Source organism: Notolabrus celidotus, chromosome 9 (genome assembly GCF_009762535.1).
Source record: "Notolabrus celidotus isolate fNotCel1 chromosome 9, fNotCel1.pri, whole genome shotgun sequence".
Taxonomy (NCBI): domain Eukaryota; kingdom Metazoa; phylum Chordata; class Actinopteri; order Labriformes; family Labridae; genus Notolabrus; species Notolabrus celidotus.
In genome coordinates this window covers 11,663,605-11,686,451 of record NC_048280.1, presented here as the reverse complement: position 1 = coordinate 11,686,451, position 22,847 = coordinate 11,663,605, and the positions used below count along the sequence as shown (strand labels likewise).

General features: G+C 38.0%; 1 protein-coding gene and 1 long non-coding RNA gene across 5 annotated transcripts in view; one reads left to right on the top strand and one right to left on the bottom strand.

Annotated features, from left to right (window-relative positions):
• Nucleotides 1-782: 782 nt before the first annotated feature.
• slc23a2 (solute carrier family 23 member 2) overlaps nucleotides 783-22,847 on the top strand; it is a 45,702-nt gene continuing 23,637 nt past the window's right edge. For 2 of the 3 annotated variants that reach the window (XM_034692595.1, XM_034692594.1), the window contains exon 1: nucleotides 783-1,129. The gene's annotated coding sequence lies outside the window, so the exon portion shown is untranslated. The remainder of the gene's footprint in view (nucleotides 1,130-22,847) is intronic. The other variant, XM_034692596.1, reaches the window with a different exon arrangement.
• Nucleotides 13,324-19,493, bottom strand: LOC117819304. 2 transcript variants are annotated; one of them, XR_004632528.1, is made up of 4 exons: nucleotides 19,408-19,493; nucleotides 14,164-14,348; nucleotides 14,020-14,084; nucleotides 13,324-13,537 (listed from the first exon to the last, which is right to left on the bottom strand). It is a non-coding gene; the product is annotated as an uncharacterized LOC117819304 (long non-coding RNA). The 2 variants fall into 2 exon arrangements; XR_004632527.1 differs by lacking the exon at nucleotides 13,324-13,537 and having other exon boundaries at nucleotides 13,854-14,084.

The window sequence follows — 22,847 nt, the reverse complement described above, 5'->3', positions numbered from 1 at the left end:
CTTGATTTATCAGGCTTTCATAATAAATTAGTGTTCTCTGTTTTTTTTTAGATAACATTATAAGTTGTTTCAGATTCCAAACCATACACATACATATATAATGAAACTCTGCTAGAGACAAAAAAATATAAAAAGTCAATTTGTGCTAGAATGCTGAATGACAGCAGAAATATGTTCTAATCATGTCTAATGTAGAGTATGGATAAATATTCCTCCAACTCCCCTTTGACTCATTTCTTATGAAGGGGAAATACTTCAAATACCTTGTACATTCTTTTATAAAATCTCTAGTAATGCAAATGTCAATTAAGTATATCTTATTGATACCATAAACTATAATTTCCATACAAATGAAGAAGAATATAATCCCCTTAAAATACCACCTTGCTACAAAACAAACTTTGTTTAAAACTTGCTGGTTTAGTCCTGTTATCCAACCCTGTGCTCACTTGGTTATGTCAGCTAACTACCAGAGCTGAAGTATAATGAATGTAGGTCAATGAAGACAGTGCGAATAAATAACCATTAGATGGCAGTATATTAGAATATTGCACACAAAGACACAACGGAATGCAGTCACATTGGCCCAATCTTATTTTCAAAGAAACAGAACGTTTTTGATAAGCAACTGTACAGCGGTGGGAAAGACAAAGCGCAGCTTATGCAAGAAAGGTCATAATTGTAAAAGCAGTCGAAAGCACTGAGCTCTGTACAGAGGAGGGGGGGGCTTCGTCATCAGCATCCTGGCCTGTGATTGGCTGAACTCCGGTACCAAGGCGGGGTTAGTGCAGAGGTAGCTCCTTGACGTCACGGCTGGATGTGGGCATGCGCGGTGAAGAACGTCTACCCCGTGGTTTTATGAAAGACAAAAATCCCTCCATGGGCTGAGCGTAGTGTGGCAGGCGTTTAAAAACCAGTCTGTTCAAGAGCAAGAGCTTGTGTCAGGAGAACCTGGCTTGAAGACGGTCTCCTCTCTTCAACACAGCCCGTTTCTCTATTCTCCTGCTTTGCCCCCCGCCTCCCTCCTCTCCGCGCACCGCTTCAACAACACACAACCACGGGGACGAGCCAGCAGACGTAACGCTAGTCGAGAAGGGAAGTGGGCTTCGTCTTGTCTTTCATCAGGCAGGTGAGCACTAAACGTGTCATTATAATTCCTTGAGACATATCTTATATGTGTATTAATTAATATGTAGAAAGTACAGCTGTGAATGTGTACATCGTCGTATCTGGGGCTGGTTAATTAACAGTCTATGATGAAACAGAAGGTCTCGCCTCCCTGAGCTGGAGGACTTCATGTGCCGGCGTGTGTGCTGATGCTTTATGTGACCGTGACACACAAGGCCTAGGACATTTCACGCACAAGATATTACCTATCTTTATGTTTCCGAAGGCCAAATTACTCAAGGTTTAAAGATATAGGGTTTTATTGTGACTCTTAAATACAAAACACACTATAAGATAACTAAACAGTCATCACTAGCTGTCATTTGACAGTAGAATTACATTTGACAAGACCTCAATGGATCAAACTGATAAGAAACAACAGCGACCAGGCAGCTTTAAGTGGGACACTAGAGCTTATTTGGCCATTAGGATTTATTGGCTCCTGATGATGGTGTTGTCCTGGAAACGTGGTTCTGCAGGTGTGTGTTTCAGCATGCTTACAGTACAGTACTTACAGTATGAGTGAGTGCTTGTGCATCTGTTATATACGCGGCCCTGAAGGACAAAACACATTTACGAAAGATGAAACACTTCTACAAAGTTGGAGACAAATTTACATTTTGGAAAACATTTTTACATATTATAAAACAAAATTACATCAGCAAAACACTTTTACCAAGGCCAAAGAAAATTTACATTTAAGAAAACAAATTTACAAAAGATGAAACACTTTTACCATTTCTGAAACAAACTAACATTTCATTTTTACGGAAAGGGAATGTACCAAATACTGGAAGTGATCCGGAAGTGATCGAATGAGGGGTCATTTAGTTTGTTTTGATGGAGAGAAACCAAACAGAGATGGACATGGTTTACATATTAGGACATCCTCTGGTCTCAGAGAGAGGTGTCAGACCTCAGATGAAAAAGCATCATGTCTCCAGAAAACCTCCTTAAATGTAAATTTGTTTTGGCCTTGGTAAAAGTGTTTTGCTGATGTAATTTTGTTTTAAAAGATGTAAAAATGTTTTCCAAAATGTAAATTTGTCTCCAACTTTGTAAAAGTGTTTCATCTCTTGTAAACTTGTTTTATCCTTCAGGGCCACCGTAGTTATAGGCCAACACACATAATATGGCAGTTACATAGTATTGCACTGTTTGCACAGAGAAACATTGATGAATGTTAATGCTGATGGATAATGATGCTGCCCTCCCTGAAGTCATCAGTTCAGATCTAAAATAGCTTAGTAATAACCCAATATACTAGCAAGTAACTTGGCTGCCTCAGCTCCCAATTTAATCAGTTCCTATTGATATGTTCCAGATGTCAGATTTACAAGTTAGTCAGAGTAGCAAGCTCAAGTGCATTCAAGGTTCACATGAAACAAAAACAGCTTGAAGTGGCTGTCATTTCTCTTCATTACATTGAGACAGCTGTGTGTTGCCAGCTCAGTTATTTATCAATAGTCGGATCATTTTTTATTTTCATGGATCCATCTTGAGATTCCCGGCACAAACGTATGTAGAAAGCTATTTCTCATATATTTCAGTGCCTAATTAGAGAGAACATTCAGAGAGTTTTCCGCAGCCTTATAAATAAATGCTGATACCAATAATATCTCTGTAGAACAAATGTTCTGTATGATGTGCTCTTTCAATCATTCCAACATTATTTTTGAAAAAAGTTGAAAAGGGCAAGATTATAATTGATATTCAGCCATTTTTTACCTTGATTTTAACACAATATTTGAGCCTCTAGTCAAAAAAAATGCAGCTAACACACACCTGAATACATGTGCAAAGTTAGATGCACACGCACATAAACAACTGATAATGATCTACAAATGAACAGCACTAAAAGAAAAATCATGTCACCTCTGACATTTTATGCCTCCTTAAATCTTCAACATCACCTACAGTCACCATGCAAATTCAGATGTTTTAGGGATATGATTTCCTTCCCTTACGTGCTTCTCACAAACGTTGACATCTAGACTACACCCATAGACTTGCACATTATAAGCCAATAATAACACTCACTAGGCTGCTTTCTTATCCTGCTCTAGCATGAAACACAACATTAGAGATCTTTTGTGTTATTATGAACAGTGTAAAAATATTTTTGCCTTATTATGAGACCGTGGCAGGAAGATCATGAGTATGTTTTCACCTCAAGCCAATAATACATTTTTGATCAGTCAGCTATTTAACGTCATTGGATTTTTAGAGCCAACAAACTCCGCTAAGAAATACTGTCCCATTGTTTTTGTTCAGTTGTAATATGTCAAAGTGTTCAGTTTGAGCCAGCATTGTAAGTGTATTTTGTTAATAATAAGAATCTTTTTGTGGATTTGGTTAACTCCTTTAATTAGAAATGACTAAATCAAACTTAAACCTTTGAAGCTGGTGTGATAAGAAACCCAATCCTGAGATAATGAACACTCTGTATGAGTTGTTTTTATTCACATGTACAAGTGGTTTGCTTGTTTATAAATTGCTTAGGTGTTTTTGAGCACCTGCTGAGATTGTGTAGTAGTACTGCTGCTGGTGTAAACATCACTATTCTTGCATGCTATGTATTTTGCATTGCATGTGCCTGATGGTTTGCATAGTGCTCAGGACCAGCAGATCGATTCTTATCTTGTGGCACGCTGGTTTATGAGATGAAAAACCTGAGGTTTGTGCCAGTACCTCTTCGAAAGTCATTACATGAACATGGATTCTTGTCTTGGATTCATTGAACTCATGTTGCATGTCAAGTCAAACCAGCCATGCGTAGTGACAAACAGCAGTGAATAATGTGCCTGCAGTCTAAACAGAAGACAACTTGAAGGGTTTATTATAGCTCTAGAATTACATTTATCTCAGGATTTAGTATCTGGAGTAGCCTAAAGAGTGCTTTTGTGCAATTCTGTTTCAAAGTAAATAATTGTAATATAATTTAAAAAAAATATTATATAGAAAAAAATCCATGAAATTAGAGCCTGGAATTGTGAACATTTTAAAATATGCAAAGGGTTTTTGGTGTACTCAGCACTGTTGCCCAAATAAGTCAGCAAACCTGTTTCTTGGAAGTGATCCCGACCTACCGATCAGCCTGTGCTCTTAATGCAGCCCTAAGGCCATGTCAGATGTGACGAATGGTGGAAAGGGGAAAGGTGCAGATGATGCAAAGGGAAAATAGCAGTAGGGCCGTTTAAATCCCGTTTCAGTGCTGGATGTGAAGGGGGTTCCCACAGTGTGAAGTATTATTCTTCAATATGTTGATATGGACTGGGATGAATAGAGTTGGCAGTCGCTTAGGGATTCATGATATGATATGCAAAACATGGCCCACAATAAAGATGAAATCATGATACAGCAATGCTGCAATAATGGATTGTGGACAACCTTATAATGATGCATCACAATAACTCATTAACTGAAGTATACAATATGCCCCTTAAAGGCACAGTGCAGGGATAATGTATTCCTTTTTTTCCTTCATTTTCACAGAGACAAAATAATGTAAATACCTGAAAATTAATGTGACAGAACTATAGAAGGACTGTGAAATTAGTGCAAAAATGGGCATTTCTTTACAAAAGCCACATTTAAAAACAGATACACAGGGGCACTGATGGCCTTGCGGTCTAAGCGCCCAACGTCTCCGATGTAGAGGTCGCCGGTTCGACTCCCGGCTACGACCATAGCTGCATTTCTTCCCCCTCTCTCTGCTCCCCACATTTCCTGTCTCTCACAATCTAGTGCTTCAACAAACATAACGTGAGTATAAACCTGTTCAAATTTTAAACCTAAACTTTAAAACATTTTCTTTTGTATTGAACTCTTTGACTTTACCTGTAACAGCTACAGTTGTGTTTCCTGCACTGTCAGTCACTACAGTCGGGTCTTTTTCAGTCAGCTTCCATTCCTGTGCTGCCTTCTGTAAAACCTCTGCCATATGAGCACCCCTGCAAGTCTCATGCATCATGCCAGTTCGTAGCACGTGGGAATGCTTTCCACTCATTGCCAATAAAACAGGCAGAAACTGTCACATAGGACTCAGTGGCACGTCAAATCTACCCCTCCACCCATGCAGGTGAGTGTAAGTCTCTCTGTAGTGTGGAGTGCATCGTCTCAGAGTAAAGAGCTTTAATAGCTCATTCTCTTGTTCTTTTTTGAATGGTTAAGTGGCTAGCGTATCCCCTCGCCGCTGTCTGACATCCCGCTGGCATGTTCTATTAGTATCCTGCTGTCATCTTCTTCCACAGTTAATTAACTGCCGATCTCCTTCTCCTCATTCATGTCATTGGCTCCCCCACAAGGAGTCATCAAGTAGTGTCATAATAAATCAAACTGGCTGTGAGATTTATTTAGAGTGCCACATTTCTTTGAAGTACATATTGATATTCAGCGCTGGTGATAGTTGTATCACACAGGTCAGGACTCCTGTATTTTATTTTGCCCATAGTACTGATAAATAATATTGAAGTATACATAACAGCTATAAGTGATAGCTTCCACCTGTGTTTGTATCCTGTTGTCCCTCATGAATCTAAGAGATATTTAAAGAGGAGAATGAACGCTCTCTTTAACCACGAAGTCTGCTTCAGCAATGATTGTCTCGCTGATGTGGATGCATTCCTGATGTTTCCATCAGTCATATGATGCAAACATTACAGGACTTTATCTCATGGACTTTCTTTATTATAATGAATGTTAGCTTGAAAATAAAATAACATATATAAGTTGGTGGGCTGCGTGGACACCTGTCTAAACATGTGTTAATTGATTCTTTAAATTCCACAGGTAGGCAGACTGTAAAGGTAAAGGCAGAGCACGTCAGAGTCTGTGTGGATAACGGGTTTAGTCATTCAGTATCATGATTTTTTTCCGAGGTGACCAGAAATGACAGTGCAAGATTGTAAATAGATAGCAACGTCGCCAGGTGTTGAGAGGTCAGCTATTTTGCCTAAACTTGGAACGTGATCGCATGCCACCTCCTTTAGGAATCCTAAGTACAGGTTTAGTGGCAGGTGGTTTAGTGAGTTGGCTTGAAGGCTACAGTCCTCCAGACAACCCCCCTGTAACTGGAGGTCTGTCCCCTCAGAGTCACCTCACTATTTGCTTTAAAAGAAGTAATGCCCTGAAAATTCACACACACACACACACACACACACACACACACACACACACACACACACACACACACACACACACACACACACACACACACACACACACACACACACACACATTTTTTTTCTTTTAACAGATGAAGAAGCCAGTTTAATGAAAATAACTATTAAAACTTCTCCCATCTGTCTATCAGAGCTGCAACTAACAACTGTAGAATCATCGAGTTGTCTGCCAGATTATTTGCTGTGTCTATAAAGTTTCAGAAAATAATTAAAAGATAGTCATTTTTAATTGGTTTCTTCCAAATTCTTTGTTTTGTCTGGCCAGCCATTTAAAAACCAAGTATCTAGTTTATTATCCAGTTTATGAAAACTATGCAGCAAATAAGGAACGTGCAGAACCAATGAGAATTTAGCATTTTTGCTTGTAACATTGAGCTACTTGAACAGTTGTTAAAACTTAAATCAACAATCTGTGTTGTAGTATAATAATAATAATAATAATAATAATAATAACAATAACAATAACAATAATACTAATACTAATAATTTATTTATATAGCACTTTTCAATACAGGTAACAAAGTGCTTCACAGTGGTCAGAAGAAATGCAAAGCACAATGAAGCGATCAAAAAAATATAATAAATTAAAACAGACTCAAAAGCAGACCCTTAAAATCAGAGTTAAAATTGAATTAAATCACACAATAAAAGCTTTACTTTAAAAATGTTTCTTGAGTAATGAAATAGAACACAGGACTGACTCTGCAACTCTGATCTCCTAGCTGCACTACTTATCTAATTTAGACATCCTAAAGGGGGATTTCCACAAAACGATGTACATAAAATCACAGTTGCACATTGACTTCTTCTTCAAAGCGACTCAAGATCCTCTATTATGATACTTTGAAAAACAGTGACCTGTTAACAACAGCTCTTATAGTAACTCTTAACAGTGTCTTGACTTGAAACCTTTATTCAGCCTTTATTACAGTAGCTCCTCTTTGTCAATCTGACGTTAAGTGAAGTGACGTAGAGCAGGGATCACCTCACAGGATGTCTGTTGGTCTGGACTGGGCCAGGAACAGACATGGTGAGGTGAACTGGGTCACAGAGATGGATTCTGGCTCTGTTTATTGAAAGCAGCGGGTGACTAAGCTTACACTGTAGTGCTGGGTCATGCTGTGCCTTCCCACAGTACTGTGTAAAGGTGTGTGAGTGTGCGTTTCTTTTTGGGTGATAAATGATGAGAGATTCACTTTACTTTAAATACTATGGCTTTAGATAACATTTTCTTTTATCTCCTTTGCAGCCTGATTATTTGTAGGTTTTTTTTTTCTCTAACACAACAAAAGGATTTTTTATGGTACATGTTTTCAAATCTCCATTTGCGTGTGTGATGAAAGAAACAGTAATTTAGGGATTAAATGGTCAAAGGCAGCATACTGAACCGTAAGATTCTTACATAATAGGGACTGGACAACAAAGCCAACAGTATTACACCAAAGTAGGCTGCATTCATTACTGTAACACTAACAGCTGTGACTGTTGCTTTGGGTCAAGTTTTTTTAGGCTTGTTGTTGACGATGTATCCTGTATCTAAGTCACAATAGGATTTAATCAACCGGCCATCACACAGGAATGTCCTCTTTGTGTGTGAGTAGCTGCAATAAAGCTGTGCTCAACTGTCCATAGACGGTTTCACAGTTTCAAAATGAGTCAAACCGGTCAGTGAAATGTTAGGTCACATCTTGCCCTGTGTAACGAGTTAGTTAATATATAAACATTGAATTGATTTTCTTGTTCTCTCAAAAGATTCTGACTGAATGTGAGTGGGGAAGTGTGGATGGAAGAGACCAGTGGGACCACATATTGATTTATTGGTGGATCTGATTATACTTTGGTGCAGAGACTTCTGTTTTAAGAAGAAGAGCTTATTTATTCTGTATTGAACTGAGAGTGTTTTTTCATCAGTGGTGTGTGAGAGAAGCTTGGGTTTATAATGTTTTTGCGCTTGTCATATAGTTAAAATATAAAGACCTGAGTTGTACTGTGTGTGCTGTGGTCCACTTCTGATGGTCAGGTGTGACCTGAACCCTGGAGCATGTCCTATGGTATCTATTTACTTTTGTGCATTGCCTTTACACTGCTTGGCAGTACCTGCATCCAAATACACTTGAAGCACTTTGTTACTCTTACTGATCTTGTTTCCTCCTGTCTAGATCTTTGCTTGTGTTGTTCTTGTTCTCGTATGTACGTTGCTTTGGATAAAAGCATCTGCTAAATGACATTATAACATTGTAACATTGTAACGTCTATTAATCTCTTTTATATACAAATTAGGGCTGGGCGATAATTCAATAATGTTAATTTTCTCATTATAAATATAACAAATTTTCGATAAAAATCTGATTTATTTAAACCTGTACTTACACCCTTCTACTACTGGAAAGAGAGGGGGCGTTAATGTGTCTTATAGGATAGTTGCCACCCAAAGTTAGACAGAAGAAGAAGACGACTTTTTACAGCCAATCATGTCGCAGGGTAAGAGGTTCATTATTGTGATAACATCTCTTTAATATCGGCCAGCTCTAATACAAATAATATCTGGCTGTAAATTTGATAGAATGAGGTCATTTCATATCTCATATCTAGATCATTCAACAAACCACATTATCGTGTATTATCTGCAAATTCAGCCAATAACGTTTTTCTTTTTTTAAACAAAACAGATAAAACACCTGTTTCTAAAAAATTTCTTGCTATGAAATTGATAAATAAAATCACTAACTTGTCTGTGAATACTTTGTCTTTTTGATTAGAACCTTTTCACAGTTTTTTAATTAAGTGTTCTACAGTAGTAATATTTGTGTTCTAAATGACCCTTTCCACTGGTTGGCATGATTCTTGTGTGAGTGGAAAAAGTGGTTTGTGGTGTTGTGGTTTATTTGACGGATCAGTTTGCTGTTTCGTTCAGTGAGTATGTTTTCTGGTCCATGTCAGATTTTTTATACTTACAAACCATGTTTTTTTAATTCAGTCGCCAATCACTGGGATTTGACCTCCTTGTTTTTGCTGGTTAGAGTCCTCATCCTGTTCCACATTACTGTGTTCTCTGTCGCGTTATATCTCCTACATGTTTGGTTGGTTTTTTTTTGCATTGGGCTGTTTATCAACCTGATAAGTAATTTGGACTCACAGCAGCTGATCATAGTTTTTTATATTTTATAATCTAGGAACTATGCATCTATCAAGACAGTAATCTGTTTCATTACTATTTAATAATGAAATCAATCCTTAGGTATAATCCCTAGTTCTAAGCAACTTATACAGACAAGTCTTTTTCTGACCACCCCACCTCTTGGTCTAATTGACTTAAGTAATGTATCAGTATGTTAGCATTGAATAAAACCAAGGAAATGCAATGTCCCCTGTAAAGAAATGCAATCAGCCTTGACCCAGATAATTGCTTGACTTAGATGAATCTCAGAGCATTTCCTCACAGGCAATCAGTACCGATTTGGAAATACAGGAAGTGAAAACTGACGCACATCACAAGTTTCATAAAAAATGTAAGGAGCCGCATGACAGATGAGGGATGGACTGGTAGCCTCAGACTAAAATCATTACTAATAGACTCACTAACTGTTTGCTACTGGAAGTGGTCCATCTGAGGTCTTTGGTCATCTTTACAATTTTTTTTATTGCAGTTAATCGAGTTGTTTTTCTGATGCAGTTGGAGGGTTGAGGAATGCAGCAAATGTTGTGGCTGGTATTATAGATTAGATAAGATAACATTAGTTTCAATGTACTGATCCCTCCTCAGGACATAGCCACTTGTAGTCTTTTCAAAAGAAAAACTGTGAAGTAAAGAGAAGTGGAAGGGCTTGACTGGATGCACTCAACGTGCTAAATTAAATCTCTCTGGTGTTGAACAACCACTAAGTGCACAAGTGGCCAGAGTTGCAACTAGGTATAAATTTCATTATCTGCCCATATCTTCCTGGAAGTGAAGCTAAGACGTTTAAAGTTCTCATGAAGTCCATTCAAAAAAAAATTGACCAGTTAAAGATGATCACTTTATAGTGACACAAAAAATACAAACATGCAGAGCATTGTCACATTTAAGAAACTCTTCTTCCTTGAAAAAATAACGAAAAAAGAAATGTTACCATATTAGAGTCCATAAGTCAAAGATATTTGATTACATTTAATGTTACAGAGTATAATCAGAAACCCATTGAATTCATTTGAGAAGCTAACACCGGGAAAATGTGGCTTTTTTGATTCATCTAAATGAATTTGTGTTCCTGTGGCCACTCCGAAAGACAGTTCATGAAATCCACATTTGCAACCATCCAGTCCAAAGAGACAGTCTTAATTTTGCTAATGAAATTATTACGATAAATGTTAGTCATCAATCCTTTTCTCGACGAGACACGCTAAAATATGTCACTGATAATAAAAACTCTGACAAATATGTTTTATTTTTGTTAACGAGATGATAACAAGAAGAAGTAGTAGAGGAGGGACGCCAGACTTCCAAAATCCATGATATTTTCCCCCACTACGTTTCTGAAGTGCACAAGCAATACAGTCCTGTAATAGGCTTAGTTAGTTAGTTGAGGAATGCAGTGTTAGCTCGGGCACTTATCTGCAAAAAGTGTGCTGTAGGTACGCCTACAAGTTCTCCCGCCTCCATGCATCGTTCTCATTTTCATTGTGTACTACAGCTCTTGTGTTGTGTGTTCATAGCACTTTTTACTTGAGGCAGAGAATCAACATATCAACACATCGGCCTCAGAAGAAAGACTGCTGTGTTTATACTTGACTTTGAATAAGGAACACTGTTCTATATTACCACTTCTATCTGTTGACAATGCACTTACCTTAGTCTAGTAGATCAGCAGGGACAGCATATTAGCATTACATTGGTGGTAGAGTCTGGGCTTCACAATACATCTAAGATATTACACAAGCAAAAGTGTTAAAGGAGTGAAATGTTGTAAACTTAAACACGGTACAACCTTTATCAATATCAGATTTACTCCATGAGCGAGTTTAAAGAGAGAAACTGTTTTGACTAAAGACTAAAATGTGCATGTTTTGAGTTTTCATCGACTACAATACAAGGCAAAAAAGACTAGCATTTCACCTTAAGACTAAGTTCACAAGTTACCTTTATTGTTCAGACTAACAATGATTAACATGTGGAACAATGTGACTCTTTTTCACGTTGAATCCCTCGTCTGTATTCATTGATCTTTGTCATCCCCTGGCTGTGGTATCATGTCTGTGTGGAGGAGCCTCACCCAGTGATGTCTCTTTATCTCTCTGAGCCTTATTTGTCTTGTCAGTCCCATCCCATGTTCTACCAAGAACATGGGATGGGATAACCAAAAAATATCTTTTCCATTTTCTGTTGTAGAGGCTTTGCTTCTTTGAAAAAATGATAAAATATCTACCATTTAATTTGGAGCTGGAAAAAAAAAGAAGGTAAACAAATTGGTTAATCAAAAGATAATTATTTTCTGCAACTGCTTTAATGATTTATCAATTATTTCAGAAGTTCTGAAGCATAAGTACGTCATTTCAGAAGCTAACACCATCTTGGTATTAGAATTGAAAAACAAATAGAACAATGAGTCAGTCCATCGGTCCATTACCCAAAGGTAAAAGATTCATATTGTGGTTGAATGAGAAAACAATCAAATCTTCACATTTTAGGAGCTGGAACTGGACAATTTTGGCATTTCTGATGTGAAAAAATATCAAACAACAAACCTTAACCTAACCAATGACTTTAAGCTGCTGTAAGAAGTGATGAACTAGTACTGATGTTCTCGTTAACCTACAACAGCAAAAATGTCTTCAGATTGTTTCTTTACAGTTATTCATAACGTCTGTAACCACTGTCACAGGAGAGATTTCAGTCTGGGCAATTACCAAAATAATCTTTATTTCCTTTCTCCACTGCAAAACGTCAGAAACAAGTACTACTGCTAGAATGAAGCAGAATGAGGCAGACACAACAGACACAGGACAAGACTGTCAAAGACATGGAGGTATCACTTTGTCCACAGGCGGCGCCAAAGTCACCACCAACGAACAGTTCCTCACACAAATTTGAAACAACAAACTGATTCACCTTCTCAAGTTGCCAATTTTCTGCCAGCACAAACACTGACTGTCACAAACATGAAGGTTTGTTATTTAGTGTTAGGCGTGTCATTTAGGAAATGACAGCATAAAAAAATAAATCACATGTCAAACAAACTAGGCTCAGGGTCAGGAATCTTCCACGATTACTTCATAGAGCCGGTGATGGCTACGTCACAATCCTTGTTTTATCTGGCTGGTGCTTTGTTATGTCAATCTGCGAGGATTGTGCATTAACATGGAGCTCGGCTATCTGTCGATTTGTGTTAAATAGAAAACATGTCTGTAGTAAAGCAAGGAAGAGCTGTAGAGCGATGTGACCTTGTGGCATGTTAAAAACCCTGAACTAACCTGGTATCTACTGGCTCTGGTATCTGTGTTGAGGAGCCCTGCCCTGGGACGTCTGCATATCTCTTTGAGCCTTATGTGTTTTGTCCCTCCTGTTCCTGACCCGGTTCCACCTGTGCACCATAACCATTGTTGCAGGATTTGGCGATTCAGATCACCTATCAGCACAGTTTGGTGTAGTTTGAACAAGTGATGAATTTGGGCTGATGGAGAACCACTCCTCCACAAGATGGTGCCGTACAGAATGCTTGATGTTACCACAAATCAAGAGAATTAGGCTCAGGTGTAACTCTCACCATTTGAACCCGTTCCTGCGCTGCTCTCCTCACATGTTGATAGATGTACAGCCCTTTCTATAAGTCATGCCAAGTTCTGTTTCACAATGATGCTCTGGTCTTGTCTCTATTGATGTGGATGTGGTTAGGGTTGTCAACTTATAATAGACCAAAACATTGGGAGGTGGTTTGAGTGTTGGTTGGACCTTTCAATAGGTTTACCAGTAAAACCATCCCCCTTGAGGAAGGCGGTCTTTTGGCTAACCAAGGCATTTCACATTGTCTGCTGGGTTATGGAAGTGAGTCTCCCCTTGTTAGAGTATAAAGAAATATCAGAACTCATCATGAAGACAGTGAGGTGTATGATTTCTCAGAAATCTTACTGCATTCCCTCCACTGGACTAGGAAAAGCTTGATTCTAGGACAACCTTCTACTCCGGCAGATGGTAGACCACAGATGGACAACACCTTTGGGACAGAACAGAAAAAGAAAAACTAGACAAAATGCAGGATAGAGAAATTATTAGCTTCAGATTAACCATGATTTCTCTTTGTGTGATGGAGCAACGCAATATTCAGTTTTATACTGTATGTCCTGTTGTCAAAATATTTTAACTTTGGGTGGTATCTACTACCTTTAGCATTGCTGATTGTATTGTCCATGATATCCTTTTGCTTGAATCCTTTTGTGTGAATCACTCCTGGGCTGACTGATACTGTAGTGTTGTGTTACTTCAGAAAAAAAGATGCAATGTCCAAAGGATGCGGTTCAAATTAAGTATGGTAATTTATTTGTCACTTGATTTCAAGTTTGAAACTTCAAAGGGTCTGAATGAAGGCAGTCTGTCTTCACATCCATTGTACATGCAAATGGAACTGTCTCTCCTGGCGTCAGTAACAGCTGGATGTCAGCTTAAAGGATTTAATATACTTTAAGCAACAAGGGATACCTGTTAGTCTTCAGTCTCCCCGCCGTGCTTGGTGAAAAGCCTGAACACGTGGGTGGTGGGAGAACCTATAAGAAACACAAACTGTTACATTAAAGGCCAACTTTGTCTGAGAAGAACTGTAAGGAAGTATTTCTTTTTCCTGACCTTTAACGCCCATTCATGAGCTGCTGATGGCATGCTGTGTGGGTGTAGGTGTCGGCGTGAGAACAGGAATGGCTGAACATCTCTATTCTCCTGATCTAAATGTAACTGTCTTTCCTGCTGCTTTGGTTTCGTCAACTGAGAAATGTGTTTGCACAGCACAGCATGGGAGTGCACCTGCTGTTACACTGCAAAGTACCAAAGAAAGCAAGATTATCTTGGCATCAGACCAGCCCGAAGCGCAAAGTAGACACACCACGGTTCATGTTCATATATGTCTGGAAGCTGACATCACTTTTTGAATGTGAGTAAAACTCATTAGTCAGTAAAAAAAACTCCCTCCGTACAGTTATGACACCACTACCTTTTTATTTCTATGCCTCTGTTATAGCCAAAGGCCTGTGTCTGTGATCCAGGTGCCAAAACTGAGTGGGAGGGGAACTCGGCACTAATAAACAATAGGTTTTACGCAACAGTGCTCTCCATGTAAAATGAAGATACTGTTCCCATGTCTGCCTTTGTGTGCTAAAAGGTCAAACAACATCATAATTCCACAAACTAGTCTGTAGTTCTGAAGAGATACTGCAATTTAAAATGCTTTTGTGGACGTTTTTTTTTAACGGTATGAGCTCTAATACAGTTCATACACCTCTTATTTGCTATATTGGAGATAAACTTACTTTATTGTAGTCTTTTTGACAAGCTGAAGTAAATCATTACATGGATGAATACTGTGACAGACTATAATGAATGAGATCAATTAAAGAGATACATTAGATATGTACCAAGCGGCAACCTTCGGTTTCAAAATATAAAGCCCATGCAGAAGTCTTAAAAACTGCAGTTCATTGAGCATCCGCTTGAGGCTGGCTGCAGAAACACAGGAAACCACATAGACACCAATTCAAAAAACACGTTCTTTGCAGCATTAATAAACATGTTTACAGCCTGGTACATAAAACGTATGAAGAGCTCATTTCTCCATCGCCACACACTGAAAGGAGGTGAATTTTTTTCTAAACGTAACGATTCAGAAGATATTAAGATTACAAGTTTTGCCCATTTAAGGACGTGACTGACTTGACTGACAGGCGGGACCACTGTAGTTGTTGGCGAGGAGGCTCAAAGCCTGCCTCTTTACCTCACAGTAGCTCGACAGCAGTTAGGTTGACTTCAGCATATCCAATATGGCTCCTGCCGACAATTTGCTTCAAAACAGTGCTTCAGAAACAGATGAGTGACGTTACGAATACTACGTCCATTGATACAGTCTGTGCACTAAATTCTATTCAGTTTAAAACAAGTCAAAATTAACTACGTTACAAGACACAGCTCCTGTCTCCCGCCCTTTTGCACCATCCAAACCACAGTAATTTAGTCAAGAGAGCACTTTGGCAAAAATATTTGTCCACTCTGCTGGATTCATTGATCCTTTATCTGACAGAGGTCTGTGAAAATTGCAATCTTTAGCCCTGACCATGGCTCTGTACCATACCCAGTCTTATCTGAGCTGTGTATTGATAAAGCCACGGAGCTGTTCATGGTGCTGAAGTAGCAGACAGGTTTCTATTTGTGACGAAGACTTCTGTCTTGTTTGAATGAACTTTAACTTTAACCTATAACTACTCTTTAATTTTAGATACCATTTCAATGTTTTTGTATCCTCTCTAGAGTAGTGTCACCTTCAGGATCAGAGTGACAAAGAGTAACATGTAGTTGCTTAAAGCGAAAGGATCACAGAGGCTGACAGCTGCCTCCTCTTGACCTTAAATATAAGATATCATTCAATAGAGCTGCTGAACCTTCTACATCAAGTTTGAGCTTAAACCGAAGTGCTTAGATGTGTGCTCTCCATCTCTCTATATCAACACAAGTCAAGACAAATATCCAAATATTTGAGGTGTGTGCAGCAATAAACAGACTAAACATTCCACTTAATGATCTCCTCTGATGACATAACAATGTTATAAAAGCAGAGGACCTCTTACATGTGCACGGTCTCTGTGTCTTCTGGTCTCATTACAAATTAATGTGTGTACATATATCCATACATGTATTCATCTGCAGCCTGTTGCACCAGCTGTGCATAAGTTGTGTCCTAAGTTAGGGTGTAAAGTCCACCCTAAACCAAACGTTAAGTTGTGACATTGTTTGGTTGCAACACGGAGACATAAGGTTCATCTTAACTAGTAGACAGTAAAGTCCAAACTAACCAAAACATTTTCGCAGATATGACGTACACACTTCCAGCAGCCAATCAGAGGAAAGCACCAATTTTTGATGCACTGTTATCTTTCGTGCCTATAATCGTCTCAGAAACAAACTATGTAATGATAAATCCTTAATCTACGGTGTGTATAATTAAAGTGACATCGAGTGGTACAATTATCAACTACAACATATGTTAATACTCAGGAGGGCAAATCTTGGTCATCATATTTTTCCAAAGGATTTAACCTCTCGCGGATATCACGTTGCAGACGTCCTATAACTGGGAGGACCCTCTGTATCTCCTCATCATCCCACTTTTCAAAACGACTTGCCATGGTGGCCGATATACTCTACGGAGGACTTTACACCTACTAGGACCCAAGTGTGAGAATTAAGTTGCAACTTAGGCTTACGTTGGAACTATCTCAGCTGGTGCAACGCCCAAAACGTTAGTAGAGTGTAAACTCCATCCTAAATGAGAAATTACGTTCAAACTAGGCTACGTTTGAACTTACACACAGCTGGTGCAACAGGCTGCTGAAGCTGATATCAGCTTGACTTGTGTGGGTGAAAAAAAATGTTAGAAAATCATGAGAGGTGAAGTGCCTGTGTCCGTAGGTTTAGGTTTTAACCTCAAACTTCACTCTCAGTGCGTGCTGAGGTTTTATGACAAAACTGAGTTCTTCAAAATCTCTTCAGAAAAGACGACAAACCACATAAAGGCAGCTAGCAGACTGATTGAGGTAGCTTTGACCAGTAGTGATGGACCAGTCAGAAAACTAAATTGACTATGAGTTTTACTATCAATACCTAGAACAGCAGTAACAGTGATACGTAGGACAGGGTTGTTTTTCTGTACAGTGAAACACTCACAGATACATTATCATAACTATGCATGACTTTGGTTGTTCCCTGTATCGAGCTGCCTGCTGTCTCTGAACTCTCTTATCTCCATTACCTCTGCTCCACTGACAGGAAGTTGACCAATGTAAACATGACCTTGCAGCCGTTTTTACAATCTCCCCTCATGGTGAAATAGGAGCCCCTCACGTGTAAACTGTCCAACACTGTCACACACAAACACCCACACGTGTAGCTGTACACACACACACATGCACACATCTTCATATATAACTGAAGCCTTGCTTTTGTTCATTTCATAATATCTTGACTCTACTGATGTAACAGCACTTATGAAACCTCACTTTTGTTTTCAGAGGCGTTAATTTGCTTGTCTAACTTGAGAGGGTGGCGACTAGCTGAACATTGATGCGTAGAGGTGTTCGTTTGGTAATACAGCCGTTACCTGTCGAGAACTGTACCTCTCATTGTAAATCATTCAAGCCAATTTTTCCACGTGACAGTGGCATAACCTCCTTTATTCTTGCTCTCATTAAAATGTCGGCTAGTTCCAAACACACATGGACCTGTTTTTACCTGCCTTTATAAACGCTTTGTCTGCTTTTGGAGATGATTTTGTCAGCTTTCATTGATGTGTTGCAGGTGTTTGTGGTTTAGCCACTTTTTTTATCTTTAGACATGAGATTGTTGTACCCAGGTAGAGATGAAACATAGAGTAAAAGAAAGAATCAGACACTTCAATGGGAATAATTCAACTGTTATTCGGAAAAAATAGTTACAGTTTGTCATTTTTCAAGCAAAGAAGTGTCCGTAAAACATGATTTTTGTTGAGTTATTTCCCCTGTAAAAGAAATAATAACAGTAATACTTTTATTTGTTTAGCACTTTTCAAAACAAGTAACAAAGTGCTTCACAAAAACTATAACATCAGACAATAGAAAGAGAGAGGCAATAAAAACAAACAGAGAATAAAAGCAGGTAAAACATTAAGAATTTAAATAAATTCATAAAATAAAAGCTTTACTATAAAGGTGTGTCTTGAGTAGTGAAATAAAATGAGTAACTGAAACTGGGAGTCTGATTTCTTCTGGCAGGCTGTTCCACAGTCGGGGGCCCTGACAGCAAAGGCCCAGTTACCTTTAGTTTTTAGTTTAAATCATGGAACAGCAAGCAGAGCACTACCAGAGGATCTCAGACTGCATCCTGGTTCATGGGGGATAATGGAATTAGAAACGATCGTTCCATGTAGATCTGAATCATGCTGAATTGTAATATCTGTTGAATTAGCCAGAGTTGATCATTTTTTGTAAGATCCAACAAGTAGTAATAGTAGACTCTTAGAAATTCCCCTTGTTAAAAAACGGTAAACAACTGGCAGTAGGGTTGCCAGGAAGTTACTGTAAAGTTCACAGTTTCTTGCTGTTGCTGAAATTTACAGTTTTCTAATGTTTTTATAAATACTGTAAACAGTTTTTATTTTAAACCTTAACAGGAAAATACTTTTGAAGGATTAGCAGCTTATTCCCGTATATTTACACTTTTTCTTAAGAGGTATATTTGCATATTTTTATTGTTAATTGTAGCAAAATACTACACTTTGCTGTTAATTCATTTCCTTCTAGCAACATTGAAAATATATTTATGTGGGTGGGTGGGTCTGTGTCTGCATCTGCGTGTCTGCGTGTCAGTGTCTGCGTGTCAGTGTCTGCGTGTCAGTGTCTGCGTGTCTGTGTCTGCGTGTCAGTGTCTGTGTGTCTGTTTCTGTGTGTCTGCGTGTATGTGTCACTGAATAAACATTCAGCCCTGTACAGTGTGTACCCATGATGACAATAACTAATAAGACCTGTTTTATTTATGAGGCTGTGAACAACACGCACAATTTATGCTGTAAAAACGCCTTTTTGGAGGTTGCCACTTTTAATTTATATGTTTCAACGCATTGCAGACCTGTATAACAACCCCTACCAACATTTAAATTACAAGAAAATGTTTTGTGGAGTTTTCCCAATTAGCAACTGTTAAGATCAAGCTGTAAGCTGGAAAAATGTACTCACTGTATGCCTGCTGTTTGTGTGTCATGTCAAACTCTAGCTAATGTTAATCTTACAAATGACTTCAAACTTAGTAAGTGTTGGTTTTTGCCTATTCTAACAAGCAAAACAGTAATGCACTCACCTCTTTGTTGCTAGGATGGAGTTGTGTGGAAATTTGACTTCTAACTCCGCTCTCCTTCCAAGCATGGGGTCTCACATTCTTTTTCCCAAAATGAAATGCAAAAAATACAAGAAATTGCTGTTTTCTTTCCTTGAAGCAATAATACAGTAAAATAATGGTATAAACTGTTATTATACAGGGTTGTCATGTATTTAAACATAAACAGGATCTTACCGTTGAAATGTCCTCTTAATTTAAAGCAATTCGTTAGAGTATAGTATTTTTATATAACATATGGTTTCAAAGACCCAAAAAATGCTACTTTTTAGGATACAAGACTCTAGACTTTCCATTACTTTAAAGCGTCTGCAGACTATAGGGATGTAACCATACATTCAACCCACCATTAAATTCAAATCCCGATTTTTGGTTCACGATACGATGCACTCATGATTCTCTAATGATTTCCAAGAAAACTGGATTAAACTCAAAATTTTAATAAATATTATTTTATTTCAATTCTCAGATATGGACAGTTGCAATATATATTTTTTCTCTTATATTTCTTTGTAAACAAAGTAATCCTTTTTCATTTTTAAGGTGTGTTGTAACTCAAATAAGACCTGCACACTTTTTTTCAGTACCTTGCAAAAAAACAAAAAATGACCGTACAAAAACTACTTTGCTGGAAAATTTCATAACAATTATAGAGAAATGGAAGTGAATGATTCCCAAATGAAAGTATTACATATTAAAACAAATAAGGTAAATATTTTTGAATTAGGGATGTAAATTTCAAGTGTTCTCCTTGATAGATCGTTGAAAATGTTAACGATCAATTATCATTTAATCATAAAAAAAAACGTAAAAGTTTTCCATGTCGAAAAGAATGGCAAATGCGTTATTTCCCCCTAAATCAAATTTTCCTTCATGACACAATGTATAAAACTGACGGTATTAAACAGCTACGGATCATATTGAGATGTTCAAAATGTTAACACGCTGAATATCAACGTGAGGAGCAGGATTATAGATACTCTCCAGAGTATACTGCCAATAGCGCCTTCTACTGTTTAAAAATAAAATTCCCAATATAGATTATGTTGAAACGATTTTAATCCACCCTTATTTGTATCGATTTTTTACCGATTTGCGATATTTCCATAGAACCCTAGCAGACTATATTAACACCAAAACTTGTGACTGAGCTGCAGACCAACACCTGGAGAGGGTGGAACTGATACACACACATACATGGGAATGCTCACTAAAACACAGATTTAGCAACAGAGATCAACCACCAACACAAACATCTGGTGTGAAGTCCTCTGCTGGAAGATCCCACACAAAGCAGCACGAGCCTGCACACAGATCCACAGATCAGGTTACCATGGTTATAGATCTTTGCAGTAGCCTTTCTGTGGTGAGTTAAAATTACCACAGCAGCTTCGTAGTACCTCCTCACTCTCATTTTTATTATGGCGATTTTCCTCATACTTTCACTATATGCTCTCTAACAACTAAAAAACACATAATTTCATTTTGACATAATCTGAGATGTTAGTTCATCTTTATGAAACCTGCAGATTTCTCCATTGTTACATAATCCCACAAACTCAGTATCAGTTCTCTCTTCTCTCACTCCACTTCTCTGTGTCTGTTTCTGCTTTTTTACGGTTGTCTGATGTTGTTTATGTATGCGTGTGTGTATGTGTGTATCTGTGTTTATGTGTGTTCAACATCAACTGACAGAAAACACAGGGATGAGAGGAGTGTTTCTGTCTCTCAGGCATCAGTGGGGAAAAATGCATTTGTGGATGAAATGCTACCGTAGCATGGCTCATGCCTCATCAGACTTGTAGTCACCCAGGGGCTGCTGGGATACTTTCTGTCACACTCCACATCTCGCAACTGACTCACAGGACTGACAGAGCCTCGGGCTGGGAAGCTCTGAGGTCAGTTAAGTGCTGTTTTCATGTGCTGTATGACATACTCACTGACTTTCTGGTGATTCGTGGCTGCGTTGTTAATCAATAAATGTTATATAATGTGATGTGGTTCTTATTGAATTTTGTACCTTTTTTGTTATAACATTGATTATACCTCACCAATTTTTGTGATATAAAAATGTGAAATCTGAATGCAAAAACTAGCAGACTTACTACTTTCTCACTGAGCATAAGTCAGTCTTTCACTTTCACAGTGACTGAACCATTCGCCTTTGTTTCCCTTCCAAATGAATTGGGAGTAACCACACAGTCTATCCACTCCAATCTACTCCTCTGTCGTACCATCAGGTTACAACATACAAGATTTTTGGTTCCCCAGTTTAGCCTACAAACTCAGGCATCATTTCCTTGCAACAGATTTAGGACAGGGTGCAAAGTATGGGGAAATATGTGTTTGTGTGTCAGTGTTTGAGCTGAACTTCATTGTTTTGTTTCTGTGTGTGTGTGTGTGTGTGTGTGTGTGTGTGTGTGTGTGTGTGTGTGTGTGTGTGTGTGTGTGTGTGTGTGTGTGTGTGTGTGTGTGTGTGTGTGTGTGTGTAAGTAATCTTCTGGCTGATCATTTTGCTGTTTTTGGTTTCCTGTTGATCTTAACTAGATGAGTATAATGTTATTATTCCACATGAGGGGGATGATGGAAAAAACGACAAATGTAAGCTCTGTTTTTTTTAAGATTTACTCTCTAAGCCAGAATCACATGAACTCAGACATATTGGAATGTTTACCTCAAAACCTTTCAATAAATACAGTCTGTCATTATTTGTTTTAAAGGTTGTATATATGTTATTTATGTACTTTTGAATTGTACGTATTTGTGAATTTACAATTTAGTGTTAAACATTAAAACATTAAATATTCTCAAGCTCCCCTTATCACCCTTAATCACAGCTGGTGTCCTCTCTCGTCTTTAAAAGCTCTTTTACAAATAAGATAAGAAAAGAATTTATTGATCCCTGTGGGGAAATTTGGTTGTTGCAGCAACACAGACATAGTAGCAAGAGTAGTACAAAATAATAGAGAAAAATAAAAAATAAAAAAAATAGTAAAAAATACAAATAGATAACAAAATATAAAATAAGAATATAGTTTAAAAATATATACAAATGTTACACATGGTGTAAATAGTTGGAAAGTGACAGGTTGACATGGTACGATTCTGGTGTGATTATGACCAGGGTGATATAAAAGATGAAATATAAAGTGCACTGTGAGGCAGTTAAGGTGCAGTATACAATATAAATAATAATTAGATATGGATATATAGATATGATACAATCATGTGTAGCGTGACTGGGACAGTGGCTGACTGTGGCATTACTAACAATAATGCAATGCTCTTTCAAATACCAGCTTGTTCTGTTTGAAGTTTCACTGTGGCTGGATACATCTGTATGTGGCTTCTTTTTTGTCTTTCCTATCATTACTCCTAAAATGACATGCACTCTCTAAAGGTGG